Genomic DNA, 10,772 nt, shown 5'->3' with positions numbered 1-10,772 from the left:
GCTTTATGAATCTTGTTATTTTGAAAATTTACTTCAGAGGATTGCTCAAAAAAAAATCAGTAACAAAACTGTTAGTTACACACAAACTAATATATGAATTTATTATAGTTTAATAACAAAAAATATTAATCCATTGACTCAACTATGATGATGATAAAGGGGAAAGAACTTCAGTGCAATACTCCATGTTCACAAGACAGGACCTCAGATATTTAAAACTGAACTGTGATAAAGCATCTTCTCACAGCCAAGAAAACAACCTCAATACAAAAATCATAACCCTAGTCACCAGAATTAGGATTATCTCATATTTTCAAGTAGAACTTGGCTTCCTCTAGAACCATTGCTGTGTTAAAACAAGTGAGACAGAAAGAACTCCTTTTTGGTAGCTGCCAGCATTTAAGTTGAAGTGACAATAGAAGAACATCCTCTAAGCGCACACTTACACTCCAGACAAAAAGGGACTAGTCTACATGTACATCACAAGCAGGCGGGTGAGAACAGAACATGGTCTCCTGTATCTTGTGAATATGCTCTTAACGCCAGAGCTACTTATGGCAAAAGGCCATGGGGGCATCATCCCTCCTTTCTTGTACATACCATCTGACTTTGCAAATTGTATTTCTGGAAGGGTTTCCATGCCTTAAGTGCCAAAGCAAGGGAAAACCTCATGCTGACACTAAGCCCCAAAGACGGACAGAAATTCAAGATAAATTATGTTCCATGTTTCTTCCCTTAGCATGCTAATTTTTGTTGATCCTATTCTGCAAGTATAACCCTAGCAAAAGACTGTGTAAAAAACCTACACTTAGCTTTACCCTTTACTTTTTTTTTTTTAATTGTTCCTCTTATCAGAGGTAAAATTAAGTTCAGTAGTACTTGTTGGTGTTCTGTGTTGTTCTAACAATGTAAAGCTGCTTGAAATTTGCTTTTTGTTAAGCCAGATGTAGTCTGTATCGGCTGAATGATATAAAGCAGCTAGAGCTGGTGAGTCTAATCTGAGACCCATAGACCCATAGAATCATTCAGGTTGGAAAAGACCTCTAAGATCATCTAGTCCAACCTAAAACCTAGTACTTAGGTCCACCACCAAACTTAAACCTGCTACTAAATTCCAAACAGCACACCTCTTTACCCACTAATACGAAGAATTATTTCTAGATGAATTTTGATGGTTGTTTGTCTCACCCGTTCTTAAAAACCTGCAGTGATGGAATGATATAAAGCAGCTAGAGCTGGTGAGTCTAATCTGAGGACTGTTTCCTTCTGAGACATAACTCTGTTTTGCATATTTGTGTAATAGATACAAGCATCTTTGAATGTATTATATTACATTTTTATTTTAAAATAGTTAAGGTTAAGCAAAATATCTGTAAGCACATAGTATTCCCACGACTAGCTCCTACATCATTCAGTACTAAGAGAGAGCTTAAAATGGATGGGAGCACCTGAAGAAGACTGTATCTGGCTAATTTGTGTTTGTCACTACTACACGTGTATGTGTCAGTGGTTGGTGATTCATGTTTGAGGAGATGACTGGCAAATACCAGTCCAAATTACTGCAGGAAGTGGATAGACAGAAGGCTAGCAATTTCACATGTATTACAGGGTTACAAAAGAAAGTTAATGTTAGGGTGCTTTGAGCACTGGAAAATGCAGTGATACAAATAGGCAAATATTTGTTTTTGTCTTAATCACAGGCAAATACTGAAAACATTTCAGAAAGATACTGAAATAACTGTAGAGGAAACTTAACACTAGTCTGAAAAACACTCAGCTTTGCTTTCATTTCGCATTAGTCATTGTGAGAACTGTCTTCTGAGATACTGAAGGTATTATCATGGTTGACTACGTTACACTTAAAACCCTCAGGGTAGCACTACACTTACCTGTGCATAACCTGCAATCAAATATGAAAAATAAATATTAAGGCACATTTTGGAATCCCTGAGGCCTTTTTGAGTGGCTTATGCTGTCGACTTTAGTTTATATCATGTTTTAAATTTGGCAGATACATCAACAGCAATGCATACTTTATTTTCAGTTCAGATAAAGCGTTTTGTTTAACCATGGCTTGAATATGCCCTGAATTACATGGCAGTACAGATTACAGGTTGAGATTTTTTTCCTTCATAGACTAAAGCGAGACCTTTTGTAGTTCAGGTCTAACACAGATCAGAGTCTCTGTTCTTCATTTACGACAGATTGCAAGCAAATTAATAGAAGCAGAAGGAGAGATGGACTACAGTACTTCATCTTTGCCTTTTAGTGTGCTGACCCATGACCCATCAGAATAACATATTCTCTGAAGAGATCTATAGTCTATGTCTCTGTTTCACATACAGAAAGAAGGCAGAGCTCATTGGGAATTATAATACATGGTGATATCTAGTTAAAATATAGTTCAACAATGCTATAATGTACATGTTCAAGTGGTAATTGTAAATCTGGAATTTATTGATGCTGTACCTGAGTGCTTTTGGATTAGGACATGACTGCCCATTCTGTAGCTAGACACCTGGATAGCTCTGACTTGTGTTGGAAGATAAACCACATGAAACTGAGGAATGTTTTACTGCGGTCAGCTTCTGGTCTTACTCTCCTCTCACGCCCAGTAAGCCTGACGCATAACAGACATTCCTGTTGTCAGAGCTAGATAAGATTTAGGCTTGATCTCATTTAAATTTTATCAGCATAGCTGTTGATCAGCTGTTGTTATTCATACAAATATCCTGATTCTAGAGTTATCTGTTTAACTGCTGTTGTACGGATGCCAGGGTATGCCAGTAGAAACACTTTTATACCTGTGTAATTGGATCTACACTAAAGCGATTGAAATAATGATAAAAGCAAAAGCTGGTCTTGTCTGTGCAGGGATTTTTATGAGCAGACATATATTGCTATAAGCAGGGGTTCGGGCACACCAGTGACTACAACAGCAATGCATTAAAGCATACTATCAGCTTAACCATGGCAACTACAACCTGTGTGGTCTAAACCACAGGAAATGCAGGATGGGAGTGTGTTCCGAAGTTTAAGTTAATGTATTTTACCAGGCCTTTGCCGTGGGCAGAGGGCACTGACTTGGTCAGTTACTTAAGGTCAGCTGATGAATTATCTTGTTAAGCTTCAATAACTTGTGAGCAAGTCCGAGTTCCCTCTTTATATAGTTAAAGCAATTTAAGTCACTTTGTGGTAATGTTATGAAGAAAGAGCAGCTTCGGCCTAGTTTGCCTTGTCCTGCCTTTACATTTCTTCAAGGCATGCAAACAAAACCATCAAAATCATGACAGTAAATTCTTTTCAGTAGATGTCTTCTCTACAAATATATAGTAAAGAATACAAATATCAAAATTTCCCACTGCTGAAAAGCCAAAAGAAGTGTTCATGATAGTAGAAGGTAAGTAACTTAAATAAAGGCTCTGTGAATAATTAGAGCAGTAATTATAAATCCCAGCTACCTGGAGTTAGGTAGAGATTGTCCTGTTGAGTTCTGTATTTGAATTTATTAATAATGATAATGAAAAAGATGGTAAATATTTATAGATGATTTTCAACTTTGGTTCATAAATATGAAATTTGGAACTGAAAAAGTGGAAAAATTTCAAGATTTTGCCCAAGACCCATTGTAGGGCAGGAAACAGAACCCATCTTATACCCCTTCAGAGAACTAAATGATTATTCTTCTCAAATTATGTTCATTCATAGTATATATATATACATAAAATATATATATTATTAGGTCTTATTAAGATCAAGTTTAATCAAATTGTGTTCCATTATATATATATATATATAAAATATCATAAATAATCATAATTCAAATGATAAATATTCTGGGCTATTTACTGTTAGATTTATCAAACTTTATTACACTAAGGATTTTGGTCCATGTGCTTATTTTGTAGAAGATTCAAAATATCTTTAGAAGTTTTGATGACATCATTGTGATAATAACCTGAGAGATGTAGTCTTGAAAACTCATTCATTCTTAAATCCATTTCATCAAGAATAATTAAACTGTCTTTAATAAGAAGTGCAGAGTCCTGCCCCTGGGGAGGAACAGCCCCAGCACCAGGACACACTGAGGGGCTACCAGCTGGAAAGCAGCTCTGGAGAAGGGCCCTGGGGGACACCAAATTGAACATCAGCCAGCAATGGGCCCTTGCTGTTAAGGAGGCTGACGATACTCTCAGCTGCATTAGGCAAAGTATTGCCAGCAGAGGATTCACCAGGAGAGGTGAATCTTCCCCTCTCTTCAGCACTGGTGAGGCCGCACCTGGGGAGTCCTGTGTCTAGCTCTGGCCTCCCCAGCACAAGAGAGACTTGGGCACACTGGAGAGAGTCCAGCGGAGGCCTGGAGCACCTCTGCTATACAGGGTGGCTGAGAGAGCTGGGACTCTCCAGCCTGGAGAAGAGTGAGGCTCATGGGGGTCTTATCCATGTGTACAAATAACCTGAAGGAAGGATGCAAAAGGATGGAGACAGGCTCTTTTCTGTGGTGCCCAGCACCAAGAGAAGAGGCAGTGGGCACCAAACGGAGCGCAGGAGTTTCCTCCGGCCCTCAGGAGGCAACTGTGTGCTGTGCAAGTGCTGGAGGTCTGGCAATGGTGGCCCAAAGGCCATGAGGCCTCCTCTCTGGGGTGCTGGGTGCCCAGGGCAGGGCTGGGAGCTACGCCCTGAGGGCCCCACCTGCCCCAATACGTCTGTGGTCCACAGTTAAGATTATGAGTGAAAACAAAGAAACAAATTATGCAAACTACAAGGAAATATTTTTTTTCCTCTAGAAATGTGTATTTTAAATGCAGAAGGATTAATTGGACTTGTATAATATACACGATTAACATTTAAAACTCACATCTAATCCACTGAACATCAGTGGAGGAGTTGAGAGAGGTTTTAGCCCAGGCTTTGCCAGTCAGTCACTTGATGTCGAACTGTGCAACAACTTTGAACATCACTGATGATTTGTCCTGGAGCTCTGTAGACCCATTTTTGTTTCCTAGTTAATTTTCAGAGAACGTTGATGAAATTAGGGTGATTACATGCTTAGAGTGAAACTAGGTGCTCAAGTTTTGCAAAGTATACTGATACAGCTGAAGTGACAAAACCTAAAAATCTTTGATTAATATCAGTTTAAAAATAGCTCAAGTTCAGGAGTTGAGAGAAATCCTTTTTGCACCAGACTGCTAGGGTTTTTATTACCCTGATTATGTCTGTAAAAAAAATCACAGCCATAAATGCCATAGTGGTGCAGCTAATTACACATATTTTTAAACTGTATACCTAAGACACTTAAGAAAATGTCACCTGTATATTTTTTGTCTCATGTTCTTTTCAAATAATGGGCATAAGTAGCTATCTTTTGAAAGCAAGCTGTGCTTCAGTATTAAGTACCATAAGTACAAAGTTGTTTGTTTCTTTAAATTGCATTTATTATTAGACTCCGGAAAGAAGTACATGCTAATTTCACTGGATGAATGCTAATTTAAGACCTTCAGGCTACGTTGGTAGCTACCAGTTATGAAAAAGAATAATCATGTGTTAAGAAAAACAAACAGTAGTTTGTTGTTGATCATCTTACTATAAATCAAATGCACCATCTACAACTGTTACTGTGTAAATCAGAATATTATTTCATTGCATTCAAAATTACCAAGATAAAGACCATTTTTTTCTTCTAGTTTTTCAGTTTTTAGAAATTCTGTGAACCTACAGCTTGGCTTCAACATGGGAATTTTCTAGGACAGCAAAAATTCAATTTTATTTTATTTTATTTTTTTTTTTTTTCCCCAAGGAGCATTTTCTTCTTTTGGCAAAACCAATGCTGTATAAAACTTAAAATACAACTGATTTTCTTCTACTGGTTGGAAATCTAACATGGAAATTTTAACGAAAAGCAAAGGAGGCCTAGGCAAAACTCAATTAGACAAAGGTGCAGAAGTCTTGCTAAAAGTGACTATCAATATACTTTTAACTGATTTGTATTGATGTTTGATTTTTGTTTTGCTCTAAAATTCCTGTGAGTATGTTCTCAGCACCGTGTCTGTGTTTTTAATATTAACTGAGAAATATGTTGATTTAAAACCTTATGTGGTACATTTATCTTGCTGTTTTGTTGTGGCTGTTTGTTAAGCAAGATCATGATTTGCTATAGATAGATGCCTTGTGAGGGTAAAACAGCTTCATTAATAATCAGTAACTAGGCACTGAAATTAAATTACAGTGATTAAAATTATCTGGTATTTTTTTCTGCTAAATATTATCCAAAAACGTTTTCTAATTTTTTAGTTGCAAACCTGTTGGAGATCCTGAAGGAGTATCATTGCCTATGACTCCCTCTAGTGATTCTGCTATGTGAAATACAGCCATCGACAGATAACAGCCATATGAAGTCACCCCGAATTCTTCACTAGATACATTCTTCAAGTCTAGAATAAAGTTTTTTTCATAATGGCAATCGAATTCTCAATAAATTAAATTGTTTTTGTAAGCAGTGAGATAAAATATTCTAGAACACACACTATTTGGGGAAATTGATATTTTGCAGCAAATAAATAGTTTCAGATGCAAGGAGCCTGTCTTCCTACTATTTAATGGAAAACTCTGAATAGAAATAGAAATACAAGCTTCTAGGTTTAAAATGAATAGTGCTAGCGCGTTCCTAGCTTGATACTATTAGAGGCAATAGATTTTCAAAAAATGCTGAGAATCCTTTATGGGATAATTGGAAAACTTCAACACAAAAATCAGTCTAATTCACTTACGGCATCATTTTGTATATCACTTTTTGCACCAGTTTGTAACACAGTCAGACAGAATGTCATAATATGACAACTTGCAGCCACTTCATTGGGTGTACCTAGAATTTATGTTTTCATTAACAATCTCTCATTACAATTTTAGAGTCTTCTCTCCACTTCAAATACTCTCTAACCATTACCATCAGTTGCTGGTATTTTTACACTATCTCAAAAAGCTTTTACAAATACATCTTCAATTTTCACAATTTTAACAGTATGTGAGCTTTATTAACCTCAAATATTATATATTTTTTTCCATATATAGATAAACTTTGGCACAGAGAAAGCTAACACTTCTCCTTGTCATAACTGTATATCACATTTGTGGTCAGGTTTGGAAATACTACCAGTCAGCTCTTTATATACAAGGGCCTACATCCAGTTTGGTCTCCAAAGAGAGCTCAGTACATCTTTCAATAGGAAATGATAGCCTCTTTCTCTCTATTCAAGAAGATAAAGGGAGAGATTGCATTTGTTCATTAGTCGTAGAAATATTTTAGGAATGGGAGGAAGTTACTACTGAAAAATCACTTGTAATAATCAATAATAATTTTGATTTTGGACAGGATTTTTTCTGTCTGCATCTTGTGGTTTTACTTTTCTGGGTATTTCAGTAAAATACTAAAAACAGGTGAAGTTTAGATAAAAACAAAAACAAACAAACAAACAAAATGCAAATTCATATTTTGTTTAACAAAAATACTTTTTCAGGTGGAATATTTAGTGTCCATCCCTAATAGCAAAGAATGTGATGATAGACTATAACGTCCTATGAGGTCAAAGCAAAAACTAGGCAAGAATGACATATTAGGCTATACTGAATCCTTAGTTTTCTTGTCAGTAAACCACTTTATGCTCTTGGCTTGGAAAGGCAAGTCCTAGTATGATACATAAACCTATAAAAAACGTAATAAGAAACATTTTGTTACAAACTGAAAGAAAGGAATCCATATCCAAGTGGTATGCATTTGTAATAACTCTTTCTTCCAAAACAATTCCAAGCATTTTCAAAATGAACAACCTCCCTTGCTACTATAATACAGCAATCTTTGGAATGGGAATTACTAACCACTTGGTAGCAGTACCCAGTGAGAAGAATTTATACCCATTCTCTGCTATTATCGTGTCCCTGGATCAGTTCTTTATTCAGAAAGTCCTATCTTACTATGTTTCAAGACTAAATGTTTTTATTTGCTCCAGGTCTGTGTTCCATTCTTGGAAACTATTTGCAAAAACAGTTCCTCTGTCCTCTAACACAGGAAGGATTAAATGCTTCAAAGTTAGGTTCAAAGATACCGAGACAAGGGAAACAAATTCCACTGTTTCTTTCCCAAGTCCTCTTATAAAAACAGATAGTGATAAACACTTCTGAGATTCAGGTGACAGGGCACGAAAAGCCAGGGCTCATAATTCCCTGCAAATCATGCATCAGAAGGCAAAGTACTAACAGCGTTTATGCCTCACTCCTGCTTCCAGAAATCTGAACTTCTGAAATATTTTTTTTTTCAGTGAGGGTTCATCAAATCACTATCTCATTAGCAGACTTCTTCTAACTACTCAAAGATTCTGCTTACTGGAAGAGTCTCCTTTAGGTTTCATTCTTTGGCTATTAATTTGAAAGGAGGCCAAATTCTATTGTTGCTGCTGTTACTGGACTTCTTTAGTGATGATGATTGTTAAATAATAGCATTGCTTATGTGTGGTCTGGACATGCCTTACCTATCCAGTGGGAACATACTCAACTGAACAGAATCTATCTTCTGAAACAGTAAGGCTGCTGTAGTTTCTGATTCTAAAAAGGGCTGTGAGCCTTATTTCTCAGTATATATATAACTCTTATAACTCTAAGACAGAAGCAGTGAGTCCCATCTGAAGCAATTCCTAGTGCACCACTTCAAAAAAAAAAAAAAACAAACAAAAAAACCCCAACCTTTTGTTTATTTGCTATCCTGAAGAAGACACCTTATTTTCATAATCTTGGTATTCCATACATGCTAATTTCAGTCAGCAAAATAAAGTAAAATAAATAAAACATTAAAAAATTGGAACATCTGAGTGCACACTGGGCTTAGTACAGAATGCAATTTGATTTAGATGAGGTCCTTAGTCTCCTGAATGTATGTACTTCAAGGAAATTTCAGCAATCTAATTTTTGGAAAGGAACTCTCTTCAATATTATATGGACTAACAAAATTCTCTTACTAAAGAGAAATGCTTTTCCCTTTTGTGAAATACAATGTACTTAATACTTTAAGAAATCCAGGTCTGATAAAGATTTAAAGGCATTTTATTTTAACAGACCTTTGCTCCCTCAGCAAGACAATACAAATAAATCCAGCATACTAAGCATGTAAGATACCCATGAAATCAATGTCATTTTTGAATGTGAAAAGTTTGAGCTATATCAAGCATTATGTTCATAATATTTTTATTCAAACATAATTTGTGCAACATTTAAAATATATCTATTAGAAAAGTATTACGTTTCAATTTTAATAAGGATCTGACAGGCACAGAAATTAAACAACTTGACAAATGTCAGGTTGAGGAGAGTACCTTGGAGGAAAAGATGGGTCTTTCCAGATCCAGATCAGTTCCTGATTTACCCAATATTTGTTGTTCTGCAGCTACAGGTGAGGCAGAAAGGCATTAGAATCCCTAGAAGGAGCAAAGGAAGGTGCTGCATTTATCCCATTGCTTGTCAGATGAAAATGGCCAGGGTGTTTGAAACACCTTTCCTTTCCTTTCAATCCTTTCCTTACAATCTTACAAAACTCTGCTGTCACGATGGTGGGGCTTCTCTTCATCTTTGTTACTAGCTAAGGATAAGTAATTAATGTTTTATAATTGATGTGACAGCTGAATCAAGAATACTTTTTAAAAAGTGCAACTGAAATCTTCAGTTTACGTTCAAAGTTTGTCTCCGTAGCATCGTAAAACTGTGTCTCTTGATGGGTGGTTTTGGTGTCATAGAACTGCCTCTCTGTCCAAAAGCCACAGGAGTAGTTACCAGGTTAGTGTGGAAGTTACCAGGTAGTTACCAGGTAGGTGTGACCTGCTTCACTGGTATCCTGCGCAGCCATAGTCCATATAGTTCCCGCATAGTCTGTCAGCTACTTCCATTGCTGCTCTCCAGAATAAACAGCTAATTTCTGTACTCCTGGTCATAAATTCAAAATCTCAATCAGGACTCCAGATGATTATTCTATAATTGCATACACAACTCAGCTGAAAGGAAAGTAAAGAAAAAATATTTATTTAAGATCAACCAATATTTGAAGCCCTATAATGAATATTAAATAGTATTTAATGATGTTTATATGTTAAAATGGTTAAACAAGCCACTAAAATAAGGGAAAAAGAGCCACCCATGATGTGACTTTTCATAATCCCAAGTAAAATAAGATGAAGTTATTTGGAAATAAAGTAAGTTTTTTTTTGTTTTTTGTTTTTTAATTTATTTCTTTAATAGGAAATCACTTGTAAGTACATTAACTCCTAAGGGAACTTATATTTATAACAGCAGGTAACAGAATAGCCTTTTAGTATTTTTTGTTTTGAATATATGAATAGATATGCAATCCTGTTAGTGTGCATGATTCTGAAATTTATAGCTTTCCAGTACAAGCTAATTTAAAATAATGAAAAAAATATTGTTTATTCTAGCATTTTACATGTCTAGACTGCTTCTTAAACACAAGCTGTGCTGTAAAGTGCAGCAAAAGACACAATATATTTCAGTTTTCCTAGTCTGTTTCTATTTTGCAAGACATAAATCCCCAAACACCCTTAAAGATGCAGAGAACAGCACAGACTAACACTTGTAAAATATATAAAGTTAATTTAAACGAACACTTTCAGCAATATTATATTCCTAAAATAATTTCTTGTTATCAAGGACATAAAACAAATATTTATTATACAAAAGATATCCAGGAATTCCTAAGCCAAAGACTTGGTCTGATTCTT

Source organism: Anas platyrhynchos, chromosome 10 (genome assembly GCF_047663525.1).
Source record: "Anas platyrhynchos isolate ZD024472 breed Pekin duck chromosome 10, IASCAAS_PekinDuck_T2T, whole genome shotgun sequence".
Taxonomy (NCBI): domain Eukaryota; kingdom Metazoa; phylum Chordata; class Aves; order Anseriformes; family Anatidae; genus Anas; species Anas platyrhynchos.
The sequence above is the reverse complement of the archived record's forward strand: the minus strand, read 5'-3'. Positions refer to the sequence as shown.